This window comes from Panthera onca, chromosome B3 (assembly GCF_046562875.1).
Source record: "Panthera onca isolate mPanOnc1 chromosome B3, mPanOnc1 haplotype 2, whole genome shotgun sequence".
Classification (NCBI taxonomy): domain Eukaryota; kingdom Metazoa; phylum Chordata; class Mammalia; order Carnivora; family Felidae; genus Panthera; species Panthera onca.
Window position 1 is genome coordinate 71,652,180 of NC_138344.1, and position 26,167 is coordinate 71,678,346.

At 42.9% G+C, this 26,167-nt stretch overlaps 1 long non-coding RNA gene across 3 annotated transcripts in view; it reads right to left on the reverse strand.

Annotated features, from left to right (window-relative positions):
- The window catches only part of LOC132669365 (uncharacterized), a 44,509-nt gene that overhangs the window by 6,841 nt on the left and 11,501 nt on the right, over positions 1–26,167 (reverse strand). For 2 of the 3 annotated variants that reach the window (XR_013556229.2, XR_009606092.3), the window contains exon 5: positions 24,688–24,800. This is a non-coding gene — a long non-coding RNA (uncharacterized LOC132669365). Of the gene's footprint in view, positions 1–24,687; positions 24,804–26,167 lie in introns of all 3 variants that reach the window. The other variant, XR_013556228.2, reaches the window with a different exon arrangement.

Here is a 26,167-nt window from a genome sequence, read left to right on the forward strand (position 1 = left end):
AGTTTCTGTCCTCAGCTGTCTCTGATAAAGTTTCTTCCCTTCACCTACCTTTGGTCTAATAGGCAACGAAGAAACCCAGAACATTACACCCAGGAGGAAACTTTGACAGGTACTATATATCCTAACATATCTTGGCTTCATTCATCATTTATACACAGCATAATTTCCCATTAAGCATTGGAAATGAAGGAACCCAACACCATATGGGTATGCCTATTCCATTCTAGACATTTTTATCAAGCCTTACAACAACGCTGTCCTGTCGGTAACCCCCTCCTCCACTTTTCTAGAGATGATATTGACTTTTACCTTTTGCCTTTTACCTTTTTTTACCTTTTTACCTTTTACCTGCTCAGAATCCAGGTTGACCTACCATCAAATTTATTATGTCTGTATCATAAAGAATTTTACTGTTTTCCTGGTAGAAAAGAAAGAGTGAGCTCCTGTCTGAGGTCATGAGGTTGGTGAATAGCAAAGCTTTGAGTCAAACTCTAATCTTTTCCCGCCCAAGTTTTTACTTAAATTCCAACTAGTTAACATACAGTGCAATTAGTTTCATATGTAGTATCACTTACATACAACACCCAGTGCTCATCACAGCGAGTGACTTCCTTAATACCCACCCCTTATTTCCCCCATCCCCCTACCCACCTCCCCTTCAGTAACCCTCAGTTTGTTCTCTGTTGTTAAGAGTCTGTTTCTTGGTTTGCCTCTCTTCCCCCACACCGTGTTCATTTGTTTTCTTTTATAAAGAAAAAGTGGTATATATATGTATATATGTATATATATATACACATATATATGTATATATATACACACACACATATATGTGTGTATATATACACATATATACATACATGTGTGTATATATATACATATACACATATATATGTGTGTATATATGTGTATATGTGTGCATGTGTGTATATATATATATATATATATATATATATATATACACATATACACAATGGAATATCTCTCAGTCATATAAAAGAATGAAATCTTGCCACGTGCACCAACGTGGATGAAGCTAGTGTGTACTATGCTAAGCGAAATAAGTCAATCAGAGAAAGACAAATACCATATAATTTCACTCATATGTGGAATTCAGGAAACAAATTCTACACTTTTTAAAAAGCCTATGTACTTTAATAGACAACCAAGGTTGTCCCTCTTATGGATGTGAGATGAGTAGACAGAGATGGAAGAAGGAATGATGCTTTGTGCAGGAAATTATCTTGGCTTCGGAGGAAGAACAGGGTAAGAAGCCAAGTCTCCCTCTGAAGGAAAAGCCTCATTTCCTAAAAATTTCAGCAGTAATGAAATAAGTGGATTAGCACAAACTGAGAAATTCAAGCAAGTAGAGTATCGACTTACACAAGCCCAACTGCTTATCTCAGGGTTCTCTAGACATCAGGCACCCGGCCACAGCTCCATTCCACCTGTACTACTAATTAACATTATCCATTTTATGAACTCATGCTTTTACACAACTTGGCCCTAAGCAATAGTATACATGAAATTATGTGTATATAATTATTAGTATATCATGAAAGTGTGTGTTAATTACATAATACATGACAGTGAATACTTTTATATTTACCTACTAACATCAATCAGCTCATTTCCCATCTGTTGTACACATTTCAATGTGTACACATACAGTACAGCCATATCCAGAGTTGTCATTTTAAAAACTCCACCTTGAGGGGTGCCTGGGTGGCTCAGTCGGTTAAACGTCCAATTTTGGCTCAGGTCATGAACTCACGGTTTGTGGATTCGAGCCCCGTGTTGGGCTCTGTGCTGACAGCTCAGAGTCTGGAGCCTGCTTTGGATTCTGTGCCTTCCTCTCTCTGCCCTTACCCCACTAGTGATCTGTCTCTCTCTATCTCTCAAAAATGAATAAAAACATTAAAAAATTTTAAAAATAAATAAATACATACATACATAAATATATAAGCAAATAGTAAATAAATACCTTGAAAAATGCTTACAGAGAAGAGTAAAGGACCCAAGGACAGTAGAAAATAATGAAGCCCAAGGTCAATAGTTTGGCCATATTTATCAAATTCTATACAAAAGAGATACTAAATCATGCACGTCCTGATTTGTAACCATTAGGAAAAGGTGCTCTAATTGTTTGCAGAGACACTTCCTCAGATTCACCACTGACCTGATACCAGATGTAATTCTTGTGATCACCTATGTCTCTTTGCTCTGATGAGTAAAGCAAGATGTTAAAAGGTGATTTCCTCTATTTCAGTTTGGGTAAGTGTCTCTGAGAAATAAGGCCTCATCCGTAGGAGCTGCCGTCCATCTATGCAGGACTTACTCAAAAAGACATGAAACCCTGAGTCCCAGTTCGAATGCCTTTGGGAGTAAGGAAAACAAACGAGCATGTTCTCTCTCATTGTAAGCATCACAGAAGGGTCACAGCAGTACTGGATACCACATTGCTACCCTCATAAATAGGACTGATGTTCCTTAGTAAGATCATCTTTTACCTTGTAATGTTTTCTGCTACATATTTTACACACACGCACACACACACACATTTTACCATATTAAATTTCCCCTGCAAACCTGTTATGTGTATATTATTGCTATCAATATTTTCCAGATTAGATGACATAGGCATAAGTAACTGACCAACCCTTTCTTTTGAAGTTTATTTATTTATTTTGAGAGAGAGAGAGAGAACAAGAGCTGGGGAGGGCAAAGAGAGGGAGAGAAAGGGAATCTCAAGCAGACTCAGTGCTGGCAGCACAGAGCCTGACACAGGGCTCAAACCCACAAACTGTGAGATCATGACCTGAGTTGAAACCAAGAATCAGGCACTTAATTGACTGAGCCACCCAGGTGCCTCTGACCAACTCTTATGATAAGTATTGTATAGAAGGAGTCAGGACTGGTACCTGGACAAGGCTGTTCAAAATCTACACTCTTCATCACTGTACTACAAAACCTGTATAGTAATTTCATTTACAGAACCTGTTTACATAATTAGTTCCCTGTGAGCCTTTAGATCTCAGTTAATGCCTCCATGTGCTCAATATGCAATGGGTAAACTTCACCTGAATACAATTTTTCAATTTCTTAGGAAAACACTAAGTATCATCCCTCTTCAGACATGCCTCTCCATAATTCCATCTGAGCACTCTTTGTCCACTCTCCGGGTAAGGAAAGAACTTGTTATAGTAGAGGAAAAGAAGAAAGGCTCGGTCCTTTCATTTGTCATTCCAGAAACTTTATCAAAGGGTTCAATGCTTTTGTTCAATGGTGTTTGGAAGACACATTTAAAAGCTTCTGTACAACGAGCCCCGCGTCAGGCTCTGGGCTGATGGCTCGGAGCCTGGAGCCTGTTTCCGATTCTGTGTCTCCCTCTCTCTCTGCCCCTCCCCGGTTCATGCTCTGTCTCTCTCTGTCCCAAAAATAAAAAAAAAAAAAAAAAAAAAAAAAAAAAAAAAAAAACGTTGAAAAAAAAAAAAAAAATAAAAGCTTCTGTACAAGAAGGCAGGCCTGGGGCCACCTTGCTGACCAAAAGACCATGAAAAGCCTAGCAACCAAATGTCTTTTGAATCTAGGTTAATTACAATCTTATTCCATTCACTGAAATTAAATTAACCCACACCGTGTTATCACTACAGCCCCTGTGGACAGGAGTGCTGTTTGAGCGCCCCGGGAGCCGAAGCACAGCATCCCAGGGTGGGAGCATGGCTTTCCGGAATAGACGCCCAGCACCGCGTCACCACCGCCCTGGAAGAAGGCGGGATTTGGGGACAGAGCGGGGAACCCGCGGAGAAATGGGCCAGGCCGGAGCTTGGCGAGCGTCCAGCACTGGATTGCGCGGCGGCTCCTGCCCACTGCTGGCGGGAAGGCGCATTTACACCCGCGGTCAGGGAGACTCACCCAGGGCGGCCAGCGCCCACCCGCTTTGCAGTCAAGGGCCTCAGCCATTGGAGACTCTGTGAGAGAGGCAGCGGGCTGGGGTCTATGAGGGGTGCGGATTCCGGGGAGGAAGCGTTAGAAGGAAGGATTGAAGTTCCCCACGGATAAAGAGGGGTTAGATCACCAGCACTTACCAGATAGGGAAAGGGGTTGTCTGCATCAGCTCCCCCCACCTCCCCCGCCCAAATTAGGCCTCATGGATGACCAGAGTGCAGATGCAGTTGAGCGAGAAGCTGGTAAGAGCTGGCCTGGAGCCCAAATCAGTCCGTGACCTTGACATCTCAGCAATATTGTGTAGTGGCAGTTGGGCCTTTCATTGGGGAGCCTTATTCAGCAATCATGTCTTGAGTACTTATTTGCTAGACACTTATGTGCAGACTTTGTGGGAGTCATCTAAGAATACAGCAGACCAAAAAGACAGAGAGACAGAGAGTAAATATAAGAAGAATGTAAATTATGCAGACGGTTAAGGTGATAAGATCCATGGGATCTTACAGAAGAGAGGAAGAAAATAGAAGAGGAAGGAGAATGAAGGGCAGCTATGAATAGAATTTTTAAAGCTGTTTTTTTTTAAGTTTATTTATTTATTTATTTAGAGTGTGTGTGTGTGTGTGTGTGTGTGTGTGTGTGTGTAAGCAGGGGAGGGACAGAGACAGAGGGAGAGAGAATCCCAAGCAGGCTTCTAATGGACAACACGGAGCCCAATGCATGGCTCTAAATCACAAACTGTGAGATCATGACTTGAGCAGAAACCAAGAGTGGGAGGCTTCAACCAACTGAGCCACCCGGTCTTCCTGAATAGCATTTTTAAGTAGGGTAGTTAAGGGCCCTTGATAAGGTGACATTGAAGCACAGACTTAGAGGTGGTATGGTAGTTAGCCTTACATATATCTGGGGGAGAGGAGGTGATTTCTTAAAGAGAATATGTCTGTCTTTCACGAACAGCAAACAGACCAGACATTGGAGAAGAGTGAATTGAGAGGGAAGATAAATAGTAGGGGAATTGTTCTGAAAAGTAAGGGTGTAAGAGGAGAGATTGCTTAAGAGTGTAAGGACTTTTGTAAGGATTTTAGTTTTTACTCAAGAGTTAAATGAGGCATTAGAGGATTCTGAGCAGAGTTGTATGATCTGAGTTATATTCTGAAAGACTACTCAGGTTTCTGTGTGTGAAGTTAAGGGTAGAAGCAGGGAGTCCAGGTCCCAGACTTGTGTAATGATCCTGGTGGGAAAAAACATGGTCTCTCAGACCAGGTGGTAGCAGTGGAGGCAGTGAGAGAGGGCTGAATGTGTTTTGAAGGTGAAAACAACTGACTTTACTGAGAGGTTGGAAGGGGGGACAAAAGAAAAAGAAAGGAATCAAGAACAACACCAAAGTTATTGGCCTCAAAGTGGAAAGGATGATATTACCTTCGACTGAGAAGGGAGATGTTAACAGAGGAGCAGTTTTAGGGTAGGAGAAGAAGAGAAATCTCTCCCTTTGAGACATGGTAAGTTTAACATGTCTATTAAACATCCAGTGATGATGCCATGTGGACACTTGGATATATGAGTCTGAAGTTCAGAAGAGAGAGCTAGACTAAAGATATAAATCTAGGAATTTTAGAATATCAATGCCAATGGCATTTAAAGCCTTGAGACCATATAAGATAATAGACTGTGTAGATGACGAAGGACACACACTGACCATGGGGCTTTCCAAAATCCAAGTACCAGGAAGAAGAGGCAGAACTTGTAGAGAGGCTGAGAACAGATGCCCTGTGCAGTCATGGAAGAGCCAGGAGACAGGAATGTCCTGGAGACCAGCCTGAAACTTGAAATGACTATCTGCCTTGAGGGTACAAGGACTGATCTCACAGTGGTTTCTATCCTTGCCTCTGTCATAAGAAGCTGCATTCCCCAGATCAGCCTCACCAAGGAGGAGGAGTGATCAACTGTGATGATGAGCAGAGAGAATCAACCGTGTCTGGAGAGGGAAGGTCTTACTTCACATCCATATCCCCAGTGGTAGAGTGGAGGAGTCTGGGGAGTTGATTACAAAGCTTGGCCTAGAAGGAGACAGTCTTGTCCAGGAGTGAGTGGGAAGAGGATCCACATGTGGGTCGTGTTTTCTGTCCCAAAAGAGGGAATGAAGAGACAGAGAGTAGGGCATCCGTGTCTCACTTCCCCTGGTTTACCAGTCCCTCCTTCCCCTGACCCCAAGACCCTCAGCACTTCACATTCCCTCCCTTTCTCCTGTCTCCTCACTCTAAGTACTCAGCTGAGGAGCTCACCTTGTCAGATCCTCCTTCTTCTTGCACACCCAGTCCCAGCTCCTGCCTCCTTCCTTCCCTCCATCCCACTACCTGGAGATTCTCTACAGGTTGCCCACAGACCCATCTCATTTGTTAAATTGCCACAGAGTCCTAATGGAATCCTTGTATCAAGGAGCCATTTATTTAATTCCCAGTTCTGTCAGCTAGACAAATTTTCTGTGTCAGAGAGACAAATCACCCCACCATTCTGGTCCCCAGTTGCTAAATGAAAGACTTGGAATGAAAGACCTAACAAATTCCTTCCAGCTCAGATTCTCTGTAGTTCTCTGAATCCCCAACAAAATAAAGGAGTAGGTATGTGGGCGTGTAGAAGAACATTTACAGAAAATGCAATTGACATTTCTGAATTTTTCTACTATGTAAACCTGATTTTCTTAAATGATTATGCCTAAATCCAGAAAAAATAGACTACCTGAAATAAAACCTATTCTATTATAAATACATATATGTATATATGTGATGTTTAATTTTATGTGTCAACTTGAGTGGGCCACAGGATGTGGGGGATAAGCTTAGGAATCCCCTGGGCTTACACCAATGGGTTAACAAGGCATAAAGAACTACAAAGTCAATAAAATGCTCACACCTGAGTTTGGGTAAACCAGATTGGCACTCGAAGAATAGGGGGGTGCAAAGACACCCGAGAATAGGGAGGCACAAAGGTGCCAGGAATGGGGAGGTGCAAAGGCACCCCAAAATAGGGAGGGGCTGCTGAGCCCCTAAAAATAGAAAGGGAGAGGCAAAGGCCTGAAATAGAAACAGTGCAAAAGTGCCCAATATATAGGAATAACAAGATTAGATATTCAGGGTGAAAGCACCCCAAATTTAGTACTATAGCAGAAAGCTGCTTTCATAGGAGAATAGGGCCAGGTTAGGTAAATTGGTGAATTGGACTTTGGACCACTGTGTTGCAGGCAAAGCAGGCCGGAGCTGAGATGGTTAACAAAAGAAAAGGTGTCTTGTTAACCCTGAGGTGATTCCCCCTATCTGTCTCATCCCCTAGGCTGGCAAAGATAAACAGGCACGGCACCTCCTGTCTGCTGTTAACTACCATCCACCCATCTGCCTGGCGCCTGGATTTTGTTTTATATTGCCCAAACCCCAAACACTGTATATCTTCAAAATCCCCTTTTCCCCCTCATGTCCTCAGGTTAATGTTCACAGTTTCTTTGTCTCTTTGTGTATGCCTGCCACATTTGTAAGCCTTCTGATCTGAATAAATACGGGGCAAGGACCCTTATTCAGGGCTCTTGTCTTTTCCCAGACATTAGCCATCTCTCACTTCAATCCTGTATCCGCTCTTTTGCTAGACAAGAGAGATCTTTAGACTTAGAGTCTACGACACCTGGATATTCAATCAAACATTATTCTGGATATTTCTGTGAGGATGGTTTAAGGTGAGACTAATATTTAAATTGATAGACTCAGTAAAGCAGAGTGCTCTCTCTAATGTGGGTGAGCCTCATCCAATTAGTTAAAGGTCTGAATAGAACAAAAACGTAGACCCTTCCCCCAAATGAAAGAGAATTCTCTGGCCTGATGGCCTTCAACTGGGACATCAGCTTTCTTCTGCCTTCTGACTCAAACTGAAACATCAGCTTTTCCTGGGTCTCAAGCCTGCCTGCCTTCAGACTGGAACTACGCCATCAGCTCTCCTGGTCTTCAGCTTGCCGACTCACCCTGGAGATCTTGGAACTTGCCAGCCTTCATAATTGCATGAACCAATTCCTTATAATAAATCTCTTTATGTATATTCTATTGGCTCTGTTTCTCTGGAGAAACCTGACTAATGCAACATGTATATTTGTTGTTGATGCTTTAAGATTATTAAGAAAAGCATTCACTATTACATTGAAGGCAACATGCAAATCCCTACCCCTCAGAGCTGTTGTTCAGTTGAGCAAGAGAATTGAGCAAGAAAACAGTTCAACACAGAAGACTACAGAGTGATCTTACACCACCAAGACTGTCCAGGTATGAAGTGTGGTAACTGGCTAACGCCCTGGGGGATACCAGTTGGTTAGTCAACAAATATCAGTGAAGTAGTTCCTGCCCTTAGCTAACTCCAAGAAGGTTCAAACACTGCTCTAAGAAAAACAAAAAAGGACTAAAACTCATTAAACCCAAGAGGAAGCTTTGATGGGTGCTATATAGCCTAAATATCTCAGCATCATTCATGATTTGTATGCCTCGTGGAATGTTGGAAATAAACAAGGAAACCACCACCTCTTTGGTGCACCTATTTCATACAAGGCGATTGGGATTAAACCTCACACAAATGCTGTCTGGGAGGTCACACTCTCAGCACTTCCTAGTGTTTTTACCTGTGTTCAGAATCTAGAGTAGCCCACCACCAGACTTAGTATGTCTGTGTATCTGGAAAGAATTTTACTGTTTCCCTGGCAGAAAAAGGAAGACAAGAGCCTTGTCTGAAGTCACGTGGTAGGTGAATAGCAGAGCTGTGAGTCAAACTCTGATCTGTCTTTTTAAAAAGCCCATGCACTTTAGCAGAAAACCAGGCTTGTCCCTCTTAAGGGAAAGGTATGAGGCAAGTAGAAGACTGAGACAGAGTAGGGCATGACACTCCATGCAGGAAGATACCCTGGGTTTGGAGGAAGAACATACCTTAACAGTAAAGAGGCCAACAATTCAAGGGAAAGACCCAGCTACTAAATATATCAGCAGTAATGACTATTCTTGGAAAACAACACTGTTGGGAAACAAGTTCAAACTGAGAAGCCAGACAACTAGGGCGTTGACCCACATAAGCCTGTTTATCTCAGAGTTTCCCAGATGTCAGGCACCCAGCACCAGAGCTCCAGCCCATCCCTATTATTAATTAACATTTCCTTTTTCAACTCACTTTTTCACACAGTGTTGTTCTAAGCAACAATACATATGAAACCAGAGATGTCGTGTATTGATTATTCATTTGCATTAGAGTGAACACATGACAATGAAGGTTTTAGCTATTTATGCATCCTGCCTTCCATCAATCACCTCACTTCCCACCAGTTGTTCACATTTCATACTTCTACCAACAGCTTTATTTCAAGCTTCAACTCAAAAATATGTACCTGGAAAACGTTTTCACAGAAGAATAAAAGACCTGGGGCGCCTCGGCAGCTCAGTCGGTTAAGCATCCAAATCTTGATTTTGGCTCAGGTCATGATCTCACCTGAGATGAGATCAAGCCCCAACTCAGGCTCTGCACTGACAGCAGGGAACCTGCCTGGAATTATCTCTCTCTGCTCCACCCCAGACCCTGCACACGGTGTGCGCTCACGCACTCTCTCTCTCTCTCTCTCTCTCTCTCAAAATAAAGAAAAAGGCTTTAAAAATAAAAGAATAAAAGACCCAAGGACAATAGAAAAAATGAAGCCCAAGTTCAAAGATTTTGTCATATTTATCCAATTCTGTTCAAAACCAAGCAGCCTCTATATTCTCATCATTCTGCAAGTGTTTCTAATTGCTCACAGAGCTGTTGCTCATATTCTTCATGGAGTTAATAAAAGAAGTAATTCTTATGACACTTTATTTCTATTTGCTCTGATTGCACAAGCAAAGTAGTATGTTAAAAGCTGATTCTTTGTGTCTCAGTTTTAGCAAGGGTCTCTAGCTGATGGTTACACTGAGGTAACGATGGCCACCTACTTGACTACATTAAGGCAAACCAGAAATCCAAATTTTCTACATGAAAATTCTCATTTGGATATCTTACCACCAACTTCAAAAATCCTATTTTAAAAACAAGCAACAACAAAAAAACCTATTGAATAGGCAAATCAGAGCAGCTCTTGAGCCAGATATACCCACTTTGACTACAGTGTGTGGGTTTTGCCTCCTGTTATAAACACTTGAGTGCAGCTCTTTATCCATTAAGACTGTAAGCATTAGGGGTGCCTGGGTGGCTCAGTTGGCTAAGCATCTGACCAGCTCAGGTCATGATCTCAGAGTTCGTGGGTTCAAGCCCTGCTCTGGGCTCTGTGCTGACAGCTCAGAGCCCAGAGTATGCTTCAGTTCATGTGTCTCCCTTGCTCTCTGCCCCTTGTCCGTTCACACTCTGTTTCTCTCTCTCAAAAATAAATAAACATTAAAAAAAAAGACCATAAGCATTACTATCAGCATTACAGAGATTATAAGCATTACAGCATTACACCACACTTAATTCACTTTTACATCCTCATCACCTATAAAAATGCTTCGCACACCAGGTATATGAATAAACTTTCTTAATAATCAGAGGAATTAAGGAATCCGACAGAACAAGTTGACACAGCCGAGTGCTATTAGCTCTGCATTGAGTCCTGTCCAGGCCACAGTTTGTGTCCATATTTACATAAGGACATCAACGGTCACATGAATGCATTTTCAGATAACAAGAATATAGAAAACTAGTAAAAAATTATATGGATTCACTTTGTCATGATATTATACCAATTCAAGAGTCTGATTCCAATTTTTCTTACCTAAAATCCGGATATCTATTGAACATCTATCTCTTAGCACTCAGACCTTCCCCACCTTTGTGCATTTTTCCACACCAACCCATCAGTCTAGAATGCTCATCCTTTCTGTATTACCCAGCAAACCCCTGCTCGTCCTCTTGGCCCTGCTCAGATGGAGCTTCCTCTTGGAAGCTTTCCTGGATCAAAGAGGGAAAATAACTCCATCTCCTAAACTCCGATAAAACCATGTTCATACAAGTATTATTACTTCTATCACGCGTTTAGTTTCTCTAATTTCCCATAAGCTACTTAGAGGTCATGTATCTTAATATGCCCTGTGATTAACAGTTTCAGAAACAGAGAGCACAGTCCACAAATAGCTAGTTTCAAATAAAGATAAAATTCCCACTTTACATAATGAAATACAAGCACTGGAAATATAAATGACAGGTATGTAGAAAACAGCACATATGTGAAGTCATGAAAGATTCTAGAAACCTAGGTTAGTATCTTACACAACACTCATTCTCTTCCAGATTTCACAGGAAGACCTCTGTGTTTTTTCAGGTTGTTAGTTGACATAGACTAGAGGCAAAAATTAGGTCAAGGCTAAAAATTAGATAAAGTAATCCACTGCAAGTGGAGCAGAGGAAAAAAAACCCAAGAAGAACTTAAAAGGCTTTAAACTTCTGCAGATTTATGAACAGCAAAAAATTCACAGCCTCGAGTTTCCAGCATCAGGAGGTGATGAGATGGAGAATGTTTGTGTGAAGAAAAAATGGGGTATTACTAAAAACAAAAAGTAACATGGGTTCCTCTTTGCAAATGGCCCTCTCTTGCTCTATTTTTTCTAAGTATTAAGCCTCTATGTAATGTGGCCCTTTGGTGGGCTGGAGTAGAATTAAAAAGAAGGGGAGTGGGTGAGACTGACCTGGCCTGTAGAATCTTGGGATATTTTATTAATGTCTGATGCCCATAGCGCCTTCAGAGCTTGGATAAAGGCATCTTACCAAGATCAAAATGTAAATTTGGAACAAGAATTGTACAAGAAAAATAAGAGAGCTCTTCCCATAATACATTCCACTCCTCTCCTGGTTTTAGCCCCTAACACAGAGTTCAGGACATCTAATGCAGTCAGTAAAGAATCCCACTAACTCAGAAATGAAAAATCATTTCCATATTATAAATAAATATTTTTTCTTATTATACACCTTTCTCTCCTCCTTCTTTTCTCTTTCTTAATCCCTTTCTTCTTATATTTCTTCTTCATTTTCTTTTCTCTTCTCCTTCTCCTCCTCCTCCTCCTCCTCTTGCTTCTCCTCCTCCTTCTTCTTCTTCTTCATTTTCTAGACAACTTCTTGGGCTGGATAGCTGTGCTGGCCATTCCCAGTGATTCTCAAAAACACTGACATATCCTTCCAAAAAGTTCTCTCTTGAATTGGTCCTTGTTGCAAGATAATATATTAGAAACAGTATTTCTAGAAGGCATGGAAGAGTTAGTAAGTTAATGATAAATCCAAGTTTCCTTCTTGGAATTCCTCTCCTGAATCTGGACTAGAAACTGCTAAATTCATTCTTGGACAATGGGTGCCCTGACCCAGACCACTACGATAGGATAATTTTAAGATTTTCTTCAGTCATGAACTAAAAGCAAGAGGATGTCTACATCCCCTGATTGCCATAGCCATTCTGGCACCCATGTCAAAGTCCCAGTCCATCAAGAGAGACATGGGAGGGGTGCCTGGGTGGCTCAGTTGGTTAAATGTCCAACTTCAGCTCATGTCATGATCTCTGGGTTCACGAATTCGAACCCCACTTTGGGCTCCCTGCTATCAGTGCAGAACCCACTTTGGATCCTCTGTCTCCCTCTCTCTCTGCCCCTCCCCACCCCTCACTCTCTCTCAAAAATAAATAAACATTTTTTAAAAAAGAGAGAGACATGGGAGATTCCCAGTTCCTGCCCAGTCCTTGGCTTTTCCTCTAAGAGCTTATCCATGAACTAGAATCCACACCCTACCCCTAAGAAGTTTCTACATGAACATGACTCATGTTCTAAGGATGTCAGGGTTCCATTCATGCTATCCCATGCAGAGACCAGCACTGCTCTGTGATGCCATGTGGACTGGTGCTCCTCTGTCATGTATCTGTAGAGAGCCCTGACTGGGCCCACCCCAGCCAGAGTTTAAAAAATCTATGATCCTGGGGCACTTGGTTGGCTTAGTCAGTAGAGCACATTGATCTTGATCTCAGGGTTGTGGGTTCGAGCCCATGTTGGGCATGGAGATTACTTTAAAAATTTTTTTTAAAGCAAAAAAAAACAAATTTTCAACAACAACAAATGACCTCTGGAACCATCATGCTCTCTTCAACATAGGTTTTTGCTGAGGCAGCCAGATCCAATTGTCAAATCTCTGCCCTGTAGCAGGATGCTTTGTAATTGGACTAGTTTCAATAGCAGCAGCAACAATGCTGCCCTTAAGCATGAGTTAATCAGCTAATCACAAAGCAAGGAGACCCATACCATCCATGGGATTGCCTCATAGTTGGGACTTATGCATCAAGATGCAGATCTGACTTGTGCCTCTCCCTGCCTTAGGCTGAGAGACTGAGGCTTCCCCACCTGGTATCTACCACCCAAGAGATAAATAAGCCCCGGAGAGTAAGGAGAAAACAAATGTGATTGGTTCCATCTGATTTGCTTGTCAGTTTTCTTTTTTAAATTAATAATAAAATTTACATTCAAAGGTATCTTGTGTTGTAAAAAGAAGGTGAAGGGAGGGAGGCAGGTAGGGAAGGAGGGAGGAAAATAAAACAATAAAATAGAAAAAAAGAAATATAAAAGAAAGCAGCAAGAGACAGGAGACCAAGAACAAAAATGGAACACTTCGGGGCGCCTGGGTGACTCAGTCTGTTAGGCGTCCTGCTCTTGATTTCGGTTCAGGTCGTGATCTCATGGTTCATGAGTTCGGGCTCCACTCTGACAGTGTGAAGTCTGCTTGGGATTCTCTCTCTCTCTGCCCCTCCCCCACTTGCTCACTCTTGTTTCTATCTCTCTCTCTCTCAAAATAAATAAATACTTTTTTAAAAATTATTTAAAAAAAAAAAAAAGGGAACACTTCAACATCCTCTGTCCTTCTGGTGGCCCAAGCAGAGGAAAGGGAGTGTGCCCTGAGCCTCACAGACAGCCATAGATAAGACACCATCACTTGGGCAAACACTGAGCAACTACTGCAACCAGTAATACAGTGGGAGGCACTGGGAATAAGGGGACAAAGTCAAGATGGCTCCTACTGCTGCAGGGGAACCAACAATGACTGAGAATCTCAGACAAGTCACACTGCAGGTGCTGTTCCCCTGGATGCATACACTACGAGCTGAGGTGAAACCTGTGTCTCTCCTCTCCTCTCCTCTCCTCTCCTCTCCTCTCCTCTCCTGGAGCACAGACACTGGGGAAAGCCCCTGAATAGTCCCTGGGTGGTTGGCCCTGATGACAGCAAGTAAGATCTGGGGATTTCTTTGGACTCATTTCACAAAGCACAGTGTGCGCCCATAATTTTGATAGTGACACTTGGGGTCACGACATGGTCTCAACTATGTGAGTAGAAGTCTGAGGGAAACAGGATGTGGGATTTGGTCCAGATCTTCTTCCATTAGTTGACTGTAGAATCTTAGTAGATATTCCCTTCCTTTCTTCACTTGCAAAATGGTTATAGAGCAAGGCAAGGGCCCTTGCCACTGAGCTGAATGCAAACAGTCCCATTAAGCGACTCACCTCAAAATAGCCATAGGCCCTAACTGACCAATTACAACCAGGCACAGTTCCTAAGATTACAAAAAAGGGGAAAAGTTCATACATCCCCATACTCCCTCTGCCTCACTACCGCCTCATCACGGACAGTCTCTCCTCTACTGTCCTGCCTACTGCTCCCTTGCAGTGTAGTCAGTAAATCTCTATCTCTTTTGTTCTTTATTTAAATTACTTTTTTAAATGTTTTTATTTATTTTTGAGAGAGCACAAGCAGGGGAGAAGCAGAGAGAGGGGGACAGAAGATCCAAAGAGGGCTGTGCACTGACAGCAGAGAGCCCTATATGGGGCTTGAACTCACAAACTGTGAGATCCTGACCGGAGCCAAAGTCAGATGCTCAACCGACTGAGCCACCCAGGCATCCCTTCTATCTCTTTTGGTCTACTTTGGGCAAATTCTTTCACCACCCACACCACCAACACCCACCTAATTGGGACACCCAACAATGGCCTGTGTGCATGTAAATTTGGTTTACATGCATAATTAAATTAAATCAAATAATTTTATTTGGATGGTGCATTATAAACATGAGCCCCTGCATGTAAAAACTCAAATTTATATATTATATTATATTATATTATATTATATTATATTATATTACATTACATTATTATATTATTATATTATATTGTATTATTATATAAAATATACAGAACAACCTTTGCATTTGAGCAAGATAAAAGATTAACACAAAAGAGTGAGGGGTGATCTCAGTAGTAACAACTTCTGAGACCATCTGGGTTAGTGGATTTGCCAACAGCCTGGAGAGAACAATCCATCAGTAAGTATTAATCTAACAGTTTCACTCCTCAGATATCTCTAGAGCAGGAAGTCTTCCCTTTTTTTTAATGTTTATTTATTTATTTTGAGAGAGAGAGAAGAAGAAGGGAAAGGCATAGAGAGAGGAGAAAGAATCCCAAGCAGGCTCCACTGTCTGCATGGAGCCAGATGCAGGGCTCAAACTCATGAACCAGGGGACCATGACCTGAGCAGAAATCTATAGTTGGCCGCTTCACACACTGAGCCACCCAGGTGCCCCAGGAAGTCTTTTTCTTCCTGCCCTCAACTACCTCTAGCCCAATAGAAAGCAAAAGGGCAAAATATCTTTAACTCTAGGAGGATGTCCTGGGTGATGAGTTGTGATATATAGCTGAGACCCCCTCAGCATCCTTCATTTATCATTCCTATGGCTATCTAAGAAGGCACAGAAATATAGAAAGAAACCAGTAACACTTTTAAACACCTATTTTGTGTCAGGCATATACATACACACATATATCCTATATACATATAGAAAGAGATTTACTATATATTTCTTATATATTTGTAAATATATGATGCATATATTTGCTGTATAGCAAATCACTGAGTGACTTAAAACAGCAATTATTTATTAATTTTCATTATTATGTAAATTGCCTGAACTCAGCTAGGTTAGCTCATCTCTGGACAACTCTGGTGTCAACTGGGCTGGCTCTTGTGGTTGTCATTTAAGGTGACTTCACTCACATATTGAGTTCCCCCAGATGGGATGACTGGATGTTGGGCCTTTGTCTCCTCATGTTCATTCACCCTCTAAGACCCCCCCCTCTCCACATGGTTCTCTAGAAAGAGATGCTCAGAGCTCCATAAGAGTGAGCACAGAGGTCACAAGATCCAAACTTGGAAGATGTACATGGCCACCTTCCATCAGTCAAAGCAGCTTAGAATGAATGTAGGAGAGGATTATACAAGGTCATATATGTAGTATGATAGACCAGGGGCCATTCTGTAATATTCTACTACAGAGCAAAAGCATAAATTCCTACCACAGCCCCAACCATGCGTAGCTCACCAAGACCTCCCACCTCAGGTTCCATCAGGGTTTCTGTGATCACTGCAGCCTCCATCCCCAAATGGAGCAGGTTTATAAGCTCTTTCTGGCAGCCATTCTGGGCCTGCTGACTTTCCAAGTCAACACAGGGCTTATGCACCAAGCTGAAGAAATGGTGAAGGCTAGACTAGTCCCCTCACTAGAATGGCTGGACAATGAAACTCTTCTCCTCATGATCTCTTGACCTCCAGAGCCTCTCCATCCCTGTGGGCTCTCCAGTAATGAAGGGCTTTATAAAGACAGTTGGTTTTCATCTTTGTTGAGGGCAGAGCAACAAAAATACTTCCAATGCTTCCAAATTCTGCAATTTCCCAAATGCAATACAAGAAAAGGCAAAAATCACTTAATATGGGACTCTTTATGAATCAGGGGAACACAAGGATTATATATTAGTGATCAGCACATAGGCTTAAGGTCTTCTTAGGCATCTTAATAAATACTCAAAAGAACAAAAACAAAAATCCTCCTGGAATCCTACTTTATTTGACTCTTTAATGCAATAACTGCTCTTTTGCACATCTAGGAAAAGCCACTGATTGAGTGACCAAACCCAGATGTTTGGCTCACCTCCAGTTAACATCCTCCTGCCCTTGCCTTGGATATTAGCCTGATCATGGGTAACCACATTTATATCTTTAGCTTCAAAGAATGGTGGGGCAGAGAAGCAGCCGTAGGGATGATACAAATTCAATGTAAGACATGCCAGTGTGAAACAACTCCTTCCCCTCTGCCTAAGTATGCTACACTTGATAAAACTAGTGCATGATATATCCAAAGCCCTAATGAAAACACATTTACTCACATTACACATGAATAGGATGAGCTAACAAAGCATTTGAATGTGAAGTGTTTTTGTAGAGCTAATACTAATTATTTCTTTAATTAATTTACTTATTTTGAGAGAGAGAGCACATATCCATACTTGAGAGTGAGCGGGAGAAGGGCAGAGAGAGAGGGAGAGAAGCCCAAGCAGGCTCCTTGCTATCAGTCAGTGCAGAGCCTGATGCGGGGCCTGAACTCACAAAACGTGAGATCATGACCTGAGCCGAAATCAAGAGTCGGCTGCTTAACCGACTGAGCCACCCAGGCACCCAGAGATAATACCATTTAAATCAGGTAATCAGAAGTACTGCTTGACAACTATATATGTAGCTGATCACTAAAAAAAACGGCCCCCAAAACATACCAGTTTACTAAGTATGTTCTAAAGACATGTGTTTCACAGGCAGGGATAATGACACAGGTCCTGGGGGATAAAAAGGGTGAGGACCACCAGAATGGAGACCCCCCCCCCTTACATCCTAGAATGCATATTTTATTATGGCAACAACATTATTACCTAGAAAATAAACAGGATAATACAGATAAGTTATCCTGAATGATTGTCCCTATTTTAGAGACAAAGAAACTGAGACAAGAAGAAAGGATTTACCCTAAAGAGACTGTATACCCTCGATCCCTCTAAGAGACAGCCCAGAAAAAATGGGAACACTCTGGCTTTGAGGGAAACACTCTTGGTTCTGTCACTACTGTCTTTTAACTATGTGGGCCTCTGTCTGCTCATGTTTAAAATGGAAATAATAGGGGCGCCTGGGTGGCGCAGTCGGTTAAGCGTCCGACTTCAGCCAGGTCACGATCTCGCGGTCCGTGAGTTCGAGCCCCGCGTCAGGCTCTGGGCTGATGGCTCGGAGCCTGGAGCCTGTTTCCGATTCTGTGTCTCCCTCTCTCTCTGCCCCTCCCCCGTTCATGCTCTGTCTCTCTCTGTCCCAAAAATAAATAAAAAACGTTGAAAAAAATAAAAAAATAAAAAAATAAAATGGAAATAATAGTATCTATTTTGTGGGATGTTTTGAGGGTCAATTTTGTTTTTGAGGGTCAATTTGTTGGATGTTTTAAATGAGTCAATTTAAGTACAGTGCTTATCGTATAGAAGTTGCATGAAAATGAGAGCCTACGATTTTGTCAAAAATTTTCTGTATGTGATTAGAAACTAAATTAGTTGCCCTTGTAACCAAGTTTATCTCACACATATAAACTGGTATTGCTTTCACTCTCTCCAGGATTAAAAGATCAGAACGTTGAAACAATAGTGCTGACTTCTATGTACAGACGTTACTGGGCTCTCATTACAAGGAAAACATTTTGCTGGTAATGTTGTTATATTCTGAAAAATAATACTTCCCAGAATTCCTTGGAGCCAATGATATACACGGGCATCTGGAAGATTGGGTGTTGCCAACCCACAGGTCCCTCTGCCCCACACTGCGCAGGATCCCACGCCAGGTCCTCGGAACACTGACAGTGTACATAGGAGTGAGCTTGTCAGTAGCTAAATACACAGGGCTTGTTGCTGTTTTGTTCCAGGATATATATTCCAGCTTTATAGTCGTAAACAAAGTGTACACCCTGAATAACTGATTAAGGAAACCAGGAGAATATTATTCAGCCATTAACTAGAGTGAGGTACATCCTTTGCCAAATATATTGTTAGTGACCAAAAAAATAAGGTGCGGAACACTGTGTATAGGATGCTACTATATGTGGGGTAAAATGGGGGAGAGACACACAAACACACACAAACCTAAATGCACACCAATAAGTTTATGTATGCGTACAGGCTTATATATTATGTACACATAACATATGTGAAATGACACAAAGAAAGTGAATACTTGCTGCTTTTAGAAAAGAAACTCGGGGGCGGGGAGGGTCGCCTGGGTGGCTCAGTTGGCTGAGCAGCCGACTCTTGGTTTCAGCTCAGGTCATAATCTCAGGGTCATGGAATGATGCCCCTCACTGGGCTCCATGCGGAGTGTGGGATCTGCTTGGGATTCTCTCTCTCTCCCCCTCTGCACCTCTCTCTCTCTCTCTAAAATAAAAAAAAAGAAAAGAAACTGGGGACTAGAACAGAAGAGCCAAGAGCTCTGCTGATATTCTCTTTCCAGCCCAGCTCCCCCTCCATCCTCACCCTGCTGTTGGAGGCTCATGGCACACAATGGATGCTCATTAGATGTGTCTGTTGCTGGCCTTCTCTCTTTGGAAAGTGTGACTGTCCCAAGGCAACAGGTAGAACGAGACAGAGCCTGGGGGCCAGTTCACAGAAGAAGGGTTAAAACTTTATGCTTTGGGGGTGCCTGGGTGGCTCAGTCAGTTAAGCGGCTGACTTCAGCTTAGGTCATGATATCATAGTCTGTGAGTTCAAGCCCCGTGTCAGGCTCTGCGCTGACAGCTCAGAGCCTGGAGCCTGCTTCCAATTCTGTGTCTCCCTCTCTCTCTGCCCCTCGCCTGCTTGCTCTCTGTCTCTCTCTCTCTCTCTCAAAAATAATAAACATTTAAAAAGTTTAAAAAATAATTTAAAAAAACCCTTTATGCTTTGGAAGCCAATCTGCTCTGAGATATTTAAATCCTATGTGTCTGTTTCTCCATCGTCTTCCACAGGGCTCAAAAAGCCTTTCTTTTTTTTTTTTTTTTTTTTTATGTTTATTTATTTTTGAGAGAGAGAGAGAGTGGACGAGGAGGGATGGGGGTGGGGGTGGGGGGCAGAGAGAGAGGGAGACACAGAATCCAAAGCAGGCTCCAGGCTCTGAGCTGTCAGCACAAAGCCTGATGCGGGACTTGAATTCATGAACTGCGAGATCATGACCTGAGCCGAAGTTGGACGCTCAACCGACTAAGCCACCCAGGCATCCCTCAAAAAGCCTTTTAAAAGCTAAAGCTGGTCTCAGCCTTTGCTCACAGAACCAAGAGGAAAAGAAGTTCCCCTCTTGGCTATCGGGGAGCAAGGCAATAGCGCCTCTGTGAGGGAAGGGGGTGCAGCCGCCAGAAGAGAGAAGCTGCCAGTGGGGATCAGGATCAGCACCTGCAGGAGTGTTATTAGAGCAGCTCTTGAACAAACTAGCCCCAAGACTCAGAGAGCATCACCTTAGGGTGGGATCAAGGCTTCCTGAAGTAGATGCTTCCCCCACTCCCACCCCTCACACTATGCACCCAGCAAAGATTCTCCGGGTGAAAGGGGAGCCGAGAAAACTTGGAAAAAAGGCAAGTGTCAGCCTAGGATGTCATATCTGGCCAGAAGGGGCATTTACCCACAGAGGAGACAAAGTGAGTGGCCCTTCTCCTGTTGTCCACCCATGATTCCTCTTCCCAACCCCTGAACTTGAGGAGCCCGAGAAAGCTGGCAGGCAGGGGTCAGTGAGGTGTGCAGCTTCTGGGAAGCCGAGTGAAGGGGAGGACCACAGAAGGCAGTCCTACTTGGGCACGGTGGTGCTGAACTCCCCAAACCGCCCACAGTGGTCCTGGAGTCTAGCCCTCCAGATGAACCGGCTAGCTCTGCACACAGGCCTGCTCGGGGACCAGATCCTAGATCTGTAAGGATAGTCATGGGGCTAGGACCCCTGGAAGACCACACACTCAGTGACCTTGGGTTTTCAGAGGTAAGTTAGTTGTCCACTGCAGGATCCCAGAACCTTGCAGGTAGGGCACTGCATATGTCATTTATCCTTCAGAAGCTCTAGTGAGTGAAGGTAATGATGGACTTGCAGACCTGGAGACCATTCCCCTGAGCTGCTTCCTCAACTGGCCATATCAACTAGACCCCCATGGTGAACTGGACCTCCAGGAGCTCTGATTCCACCATAGAAGTCCTAGGCCTGGGAGAAAACAGTCTGATCTAGCAGCAGAAGCAGAAGAGTCCACGTCAGAATCATGGTTTCTGAGAAAGACATGAAGGAAGCATCAGACCTGATGAGACCTGCCTCATCCTGAGATGAGGATGAGACCTCAGACTCCTCAGACCCTGCCTGAGACACAGTGTCTTCCCCCTTTCCTCATCAGGAAATGTAGTGTTGCAAATTCCCTCCCCTCCACGTTTTTCTACACTGCCTTTTCTTTTTTTATTTTTTTAAAACATGTTTTTTAATGCTTTATTTTATTTTTGAGAGAGACAGAGAAAGCACAAGTAGGTGAGGGGCAGAAAGAGAGAGAGAGAGAGAGAGAGAGAGAGAGAAAGAGAGAATCCCAAGCAGGCTCTGCACTGCCAGCACAGAGCCCGATGCAGGGCTCAAACTCATGAACTATGAGATCATGACCGGAGCCGAAACAAAGGGTCCAACACTTAACCCACTGAGACACCCAGGCACCCCTACCTACACTGCCTTTTCTGCACCATCTCAGAAACACACTTGGTCACACCCTCTTCTACTTGACCCATCTTGTTCCCAGTGAGAAAGGAGCCCCTCAAAGTCAGCTGAAAGGAAGGTTTTTATAGGTGTGCTTTCCCCCTGCAGAATGTCCGTTCCTGAAGGGAACAGTCTACAACATCAGTCTCTGATGTCTCTGCCCGGAATGTTATCTGTCATATGGAAGGGACTCTATAAATGTTTACAGTATAACCAGTTTGGGATCAGTGGATCACAGGACATCTTTTTGGCTTCAAACATATTGCAAACTGCCCTCCAAAACATTTGCACCTATTTACAATACCATCTGCTATGCACAGAGTATAGATTTCACTGCAACCTATTTTATTAGGAGAAACTGTGTCTTAATGTGTTTTTTTAATGTTTATCTATTTTTGAAAGAGCACAAGTAGGGGAGGGACAGAGAAAGCAGGGAGGTGTGGTAGGGGACAGAGGATCTGAAGTGGCCTCTGTGCTGACAGCAGCAAACCTGAAGCAGGGGCTCGAATTCAAACTGTGAGATCACAACCTGAGCCAAAGCCAGATGCTCAACCAATTGAGCCACCCAGGCACCCCACTGTGTCCTAATATTTTGACATGTCTTTCTTTACTAGTGAGGTTAGATATCTTCTCCAACGTTCACTTTACTAATCATAATCCTCTATTGTGAATTGTCTCTTTATATCCCAGTAATCCTTTTCTCAAAGTTTGCCAAGACTATAGCTCAATTTCTTTCTCTCCCTACGCAAGAAGCCACAGGCCCAACCTTAAATGGAGGACTTTTCCTAAACTATGTAGATCCGTATCAGTGTGCCCCAGAAGGCAGCTTACAAAATAGTTTGCTACAAGGCCTAGGGCAGTTAGGATTCTCTGCATTATGGACTCTTTTCTCGGGATGAGCTTCAGGTAAGAAATAATCTCCTGGGTGGCTCAGTCAGTTAGGCGCCCAACTTTAGTTCAGGTCATGATCTCACAGTTCATGGGTTAGAGCCCCACATCAGGCTCTCTGCTGTCAGCACGAATCCCACTTCGGATCCCCTGTCCCCCTCTGTCTCTGCCCCTCCCCTGCTTGTGATCTCTCAAAAATTAATAAATAAACTTTAAAAAAAAAAAGAAATATAGTCTCACAGTTTTCAGCAGATTGCTAAAACTTCTGGGAAAATGCAAGTATATGAAAATGGTCCTTCCTTCCTATCCTTTAAAACTTGCCAAGTCTGGGGGTGCCTGGGTGGCTCAGTTCATTGGACTTCTGACTTGGGCTCAGGTCATGTCCTCACGTTCACGAGTTCAAGCCCCACATCAGGTTCTGTGCTGACAGCTCAGAGCTTGGAGCCTGCTTCGGATTCTCTCTCTCTCTCTCTCTCTCTCTCTCTCCCTCAAAAATAAATAAGCATTAAAAAAATAAAAACAAAAAAGCAAAAACAAAACAAACAAAAACCTGCCAAGTCTGTTCTCTAGAACTTCTCCCCTTAAACCTCTAAATGGAGAGGGAAAGCAGAAGTGGGCTACAGGTGGTATTGACAGAGCATAGCTCAAGGACAAGTCCACACTGAGAACTTTTTAGCCAGCTGTGTGATCAGTGGTTAAGTTGTTGTGATACAAATTTGAAATACAAAGTCTTTTTCTTCAAAAAGTGTAGCCTGAGATTTTAGTCTATCCTTATACCTCCCTCGTATGGACCTCCCTCTGTTTCCTCTCATTGACATTTACATAATGAACAAATATTATTTTACCAGGGTAACAATGACTTTCCACAGTACATACTAGATAGTGTTAGGGAAGATTTATAGCTACTATCTCATGCCAGACAAATGGTTTGGCCCAATCTCACCCACTCTTCAGACTTTGGAGCCTGCTCCAGTTTATTTCAAAGTCCTGTACTCCCAGTCCCCATTTTAGGCCAGGGCCATTTATCCCTTGATCTTAGAAGAAGCAGGTTCTTTCCATCTGAACTTAGGGCCCTCATGACTCAAAGAGAAACTGCTCTCCTCACTTGTCCATACAAAGCCAGCTCAAGAGTTTATCTGTATTTTGTTTGGAGAACATTTCTAAACTAATCTCTTTATGGCCAGCAATTCTAAACTCCTCCTGCCCCGAAGGCCTTCTCTCCCTTATCTGTACTCTAAAGAAACTCTTAAAATTCATTAACTATAGGGCATCCAGAAGGCCAGGAACACATCTCTTTCAGGCGCTCATCCCATTCACTGAAAAATTATTTGATCAGGAATTATTAGGAATCACCTATTACTTTGTACTTGACTTTGCCTCAGTGCTGAAGATACAGCCAGAACTACCCTTGGGCCAAGACCCTTCCCTGGGCCTCACATTTAAGAAAGGCCCACAGGTAACTAACACTATTATTTTATATAAAATAATAAATTTATTACAGAACACAGAGGTGCTTCTGTGGCTTGAGGCCCAATGTGACCAATAACCCTTAACCTCTACACTTCTCTTGTCCAAGATCCTTAAAACAGGGCTATGTCTGAGTAATGACACTGCTTACAGATTGTGCCTCTGCCAGAATAGGAGACAAACACTGCTTCCAAGTTCTGGAAGAATCTGAGCAGCAGAAGCATGTCAGTAAAAGAAAACACTGACTTGTCAAATTCTTCCCTTCAGGTGGCATGAATGAAGCACATTTTTATATTGTGATGTATCTTGGTGCCAAGCATCTCTTTCCTTCTTTTGCTTCATGTTCCAAGGCACAGTTCTGAAGGTACTCACAAATTAGCACAATTTCCCCCAACGGTTGTACATGGCAACTGAGGAATGTTTTGCAATATTCAACAATTTCTTTACTCTTTTAAGTTTGTACATATGTAGTGTGACTCTTCTTACTAATTCTTTACAAGGCTCTATCTATCCAGATATTGCTGTAAGAAGTGGGAAAAATCACAATAGAAGTTGCAGAACTTCATATAATAAAATGAAAGTAATCCATAACAGTGTGATCATCTTAATTTAACATATGCAACCCCATTTCAATGTTACAACATTGTAAAACTCACAACTCATTTCTTAAAGTATTGCTTTAAGAATGGTATTGACAACACTAATCACGATCACCTTGCAAAATATCTTCAAACAGAAATTAATTTTTAAAAACGAATAACTTACAGGGTACCTGGATGGCTCAGTCATTTAGCATTCAACTCTTAATCTCAGCTCAGGTCTTGATCTCAGGGCTGTGACTTCAAGCCCCACACTGCACTCCACACTGGGTGTAAAGCCTACTTAAAAAAAAAATTAAAAATAAAATAATATAAATAAAAAGTAATAGCTTACAACGATCCAAGAAAGATTAGCTAATTGGATATCCATTACTGTCAGAGGAACATAAATTGTGTAAAAATCTAGACTGTAAAAACCACTGATATTGCTGAAATGGAGGCAAAAACAATAAATTTCAGCTGTGCCTTTAGGCCAATCTATCTGCCTTCCTTCCTTCAAACAGAAGACATCCAACACATCATCGACTTGTATGCTGCTTTCAACAAGAGGGTTGTATGGACACAATTGTATGGATGGTAGCTACTTCAGGTGGAAGGGATTTGCAGGACTACAGAAAGGAGACTTGAGGACATGGGACCCTGGGCTCCTCATATGTTTCTGGGTCACTGATGCTATCAGCATCTGAGGGAAATGAGCAGAGGTTGGGAGATTTCAAGCAAGGGTGAGTCATGCACGTTTTGCCTCCTCCCAGCCCAGGAGCCCTTACATTCCCTTTCAGCCACCTGTGCTTTCAGCCATCAGCACTCTCTTTCCTTCCCACGACCATCGCCTTTCCTTTCCCAAGACCTACTAACCAGGACAGGAACCATCTTTAGCTGGAACCATATCGTATCAAGAGCTGGAATAAAGCTCGAGGATGGCTCCCTAGAGAGAACATCAGGATCAGAAAAAGGAACAATCAGATCATTTCCAAAACCTATGAATCCCCAGCGAGGAGTCAGAGAGGGCTATAAAGGAGCAGATGAAAGTGACTTTAAATGAGCTTGCAGTGAGGAAGGATGGAGTAAGAAAGGGCAGAGGGACGGAGCTGAGGACAGAGGGAGAGCTGAGGTAGCTGGACCCTGGCAACTGGAAGCCAGATTCAGGAGTAACTTAGGAAGGGAAGTGAGACCTGGGGAAAGTTAAGAAGAACCATGCCAACCACAGGAGGGCACTGCGTCCCCGTGGGCTAGCCTGGAATGTCTAGGACCAACAAAGTGAAGAAGTCAGACAAGGACAGCGAACCCCCTCTCCCTTGCTCCCAGCAGAAAGCATCTCTCCCTCTTCCTAACTCTTGGGTTTCTCATGCTGACACATCTATAGGAGAGGGACACACAGTCACCACCATGTCGCACACCGCCTGCGTGACAGATACATACACACGCACTCACACGTGTACACATGGTACCCTCCCTCTTCTGAAGATTACCTTGCTAACAGTGTTCTCTGTGTAGCAAATGAGCAGAGAAGGCCTGCCTTCCTTTCCATAATGCACAAGAGCACCTCTTGTCAGGCAAGGCCGATGCAGGTTGGAGTTCTTTGCCTTTCCCTCAGCTTAAAAATATCAGGGCTTTAAGATATGGAAGCAGCCTTGGGGTACCTGGGT